Genomic DNA, 3,600 nt, shown 5'->3' on the forward strand with positions numbered 1-3,600 from the left:
AAAGAACACATTGGAAGGTCTAAACAGCAGAGTAGAGGAAGCTGAGGACCGGATCAGTGAATTAGAAGACTGGGTAGAAAAAATCAACCAATCAGAAAAACAAAAGGGAAAAACAATTAAAAAACAGGAAGACAGCTTAAGAGAACTGTGGGACAAGTGGAAATGTAATACTATTCACATCATAGGAGTCCCTGAAGAAGAAGAAAATGAGCAAGGGTTAGAGAATATATTCAAAGAAATAGTGACAGAAAACTTTCCCAATTTGGTGAAGGAAGAAGGCATTCAAGTTCAAGAAGCACAGAGAGCCCCAAGTAAGAAGAACCCAAACAGGCCCACACCAAGACACATAGTAATTAAAATGCCACAAATCCAAGACAAAGAGGGAATCCTAAAAGCAGCAAGAGATAAGCAACAGATTACTACAAAGGAAACCCCATAAGGCTCTCAGCTGACTTCTCACAAGAAACACTACAGGCCAGAAGGGAATGGCATGAAGTAATTAAGGTCATGAAAAACAAGGATCTGAATCCAAGTCTACTCTACGCAGCAAGGCTGTCATTCAAAATAGAAGGTCAAATAAAGAGCTTCCCAGACAAAAAAAAAAAGGCTAAGGGAATACATGTGCATCAAACCAGCACTGCAAAAAATGCTAAAAGGACTGCTGTAATTAGTAGAAGAAATAGGAATAAAAATAACCTAATTAAACAAAAATGGCAATAAATAAGTACATATCAATAATCACCTTCAATGTAAATGGACTGAATGCTCCGATAAAAAGACACAGAGTAGCTGATTGGATAAGAAATCATGACTCATCTATATGTTGTTTACAAGAGACCCACCTCACAACAAAAGACTCACATAGGTTGAAAGTGAAGGGATGCAAAAAAATTTTCCAAGCAAACAGAAAGAAAAAAAAAAAAAAAAACTGGGGTAGCAATACTCATATCTGATAAAATAGATTTCAAAATTAAAACCATAACTAGAGACAATGAAGGCCATTATGTAATATTGAAAGGATCTATCCAACAGGAAGATATAACCTTGATAAACATATATACACCCAATATAGGAGCACCAAAATATATTAAAAATCTTCTGGAGGACTTCAAAGGAGAAATCAACAGTAATACAATCATAGCAGGGGACTTCAAAACCCCGTTGACACCACTGAATAGATCCTCTAGATAAAAAATTAGCAAGGAAACAGAGACTCTAAATGAAGCACTAGACCAAATAGATTTAATCAATATCTACAGAGAATTACACCCTAAAACTACAGAATTCACATTCTTCTCAAGTGCACATGGGACATTCTCAAAGATAGACCACATGATAGGACACAAACTAAATCTCTACAAGTTCAAGCATCTTGAAATCATATCAAGCATCTTGAAATCATATCAAGCATCACAATGGCATGAAAATAGAAATCAATTGCAACAAAAACATGCAAAGACATTTCAACACATGGAGGCTAAATAGCATGTTAATAAACAATGAATGGGTTACCGAGGGGATCAAGGAAGAAATTAAAAACTTTCTGGAAACCAATGAAAATGAACACACAACACAAAATCTATGGGATGCAGTGAAAGCAGTTCTGAGAGGGAAGTTCATAGCACTACAGGCCTACCTCAATAAACAAGAAAAATTTCTAATTGACTGTCTAACCTCACAACTTAAAGAATTAGAAAGCAAACAAAAAGAAAACCCCAGAGCAAGTAGAAGGAAGGAAACAGTAAAGATCAGAGCAGAAATAAATGACATAGAGACCAAAAAAAAAAAAAAAAACAAACAATTCAAAGAATCAGTGAAACAAAGAGCTGGTTCTTTGAAAAGATAAACAAGATTAATGGACCCTTAGCTAGACTCACCAAGAAACAAAGAGAGAGAACCCCAATACACAAAATCAGAAATGAAAGAGAAAGTAACAACTGACACCACAGAAATACAAAAGATCATTAACAGCTACTATAAACAATTATATGGCAACAAATTTGACAATCTAAGCAAAATGGACAAATTTCTACAAACACACAGTCTCCCAAAACTAGACCAGGAAGAGATAGAAAACTTGAACAAACCAATAACAACTAAGAAAATTGAAGAGGTAATCAAGACTCTCCAGCAAACAAAAGCCCAGGCCCAGATGGCTTCACAGAGGAGTTTTACCGAACATTCAAAAAAGAACTAACACCCATTCTCCTCAAACTATTTCAAAAAATTCTAGAAGAAGGAAGACTTCCAAACTTGTTTTATGAGGCCAACATAATTCTAATTCCAAAACCAGAAAAAGACACTACAAAGAAAGAAAACTACAGGCCAATATCCCTGATGAACATAGATGCCAAAATCCTGAACAAAATACTAGCAAATCGAGTCCAGCAATACATCAAAAAAATTATTCACCATGACCAAGTGAGATTCATCTCAGGGATGCAAGGCTGGTACAATATTCACAAATCAATAAATGTGATACACCACATAAACAAAATGAAGAATAAAAACCACATGATCATATCCATAGATGCTGAAAAGCATTCCACAAAATCCAGCATCCATTTCTGATAAAAACACTCAGCAATATGGAAATAGAGGGATCATATCTTGACATAAGAAAGGCCATATATGAAAGACCTACATCCAACATCATACTCAATGGGCAGAAACTAAAAGCATTTCCCTTAAGAACAGGAACAAGACAGGGATGTCCACTTTTGCCACTCTTATTTAACATAGTACTGGAAGTCTTAGCCACAGCAATCAGATATGAAGAAAAAATAAAAGGGATCCAAATTGGAAAGGAGGAAGTGAAACTGTCATTATTTGCAGATGACATGGTATTATACATAGAAAACCCTAAAGACTCCATCAAAAATCTACTAGACTTAATAAATGAATTTGGCAAAGTAACAGGATACAAAATTAAGGTCAAGAAATCGATGGCATTCTCATACACCAATGATGAACTCACAGAAAGAGAAACTGAAAAAACAATCCCATTTACCATCACGGCAAAAAAAGTAAGATACCTAGGAATAAACTTAACCATAGAAGTAAAGGACCTATTTGCAGAAAACTACAGGACATTGAAAAAAGAAATAAAGGAAGATATAAAAAACTGGAAGCACATACCTTGTTCATAGATTAGAAGAATTAACATCATTAAAATGTCCATATTACCCAAAGCAATCTGTAGATTCAATGCAATCCCCATCAAAACACCAATGACATATTTCACAGAACTAGAACAAATACTTCAAAAGTTCATATGGAACCAAAAAAGACCCCGAATTGCCATACCAATTTGAAAAAGAAGGACAAAGTAGGTGGGATCACAATACCAGATATCAGGTTATACCACAAAGCCACAGTAATCAAAACAGCCTGGTACTGGCACAAGAACAGGCATATAGACCAGTGGAACAGAATAGAGAACCCAGAAATGAACCCAAGGCAATATGCTCAATTAATATTTGACAAAGATGGCAAGAGCATACAATAGAGTAAAGACAGCCTCTTTAATAAATGGTGTTGGGAAAATTGGACAGCTACATGCAAAACAATGAAACTAGACCATCAACTTACACCATACAC

The sequence above is a fragment of the Molossus molossus genome, unplaced genomic scaffold (assembly GCF_014108415.1).
Source record: "Molossus molossus isolate mMolMol1 unplaced genomic scaffold, mMolMol1.p scaffold_m16_p_11, whole genome shotgun sequence".
Taxonomy (NCBI): domain Eukaryota; kingdom Metazoa; phylum Chordata; class Mammalia; order Chiroptera; family Molossidae; genus Molossus; species Molossus molossus.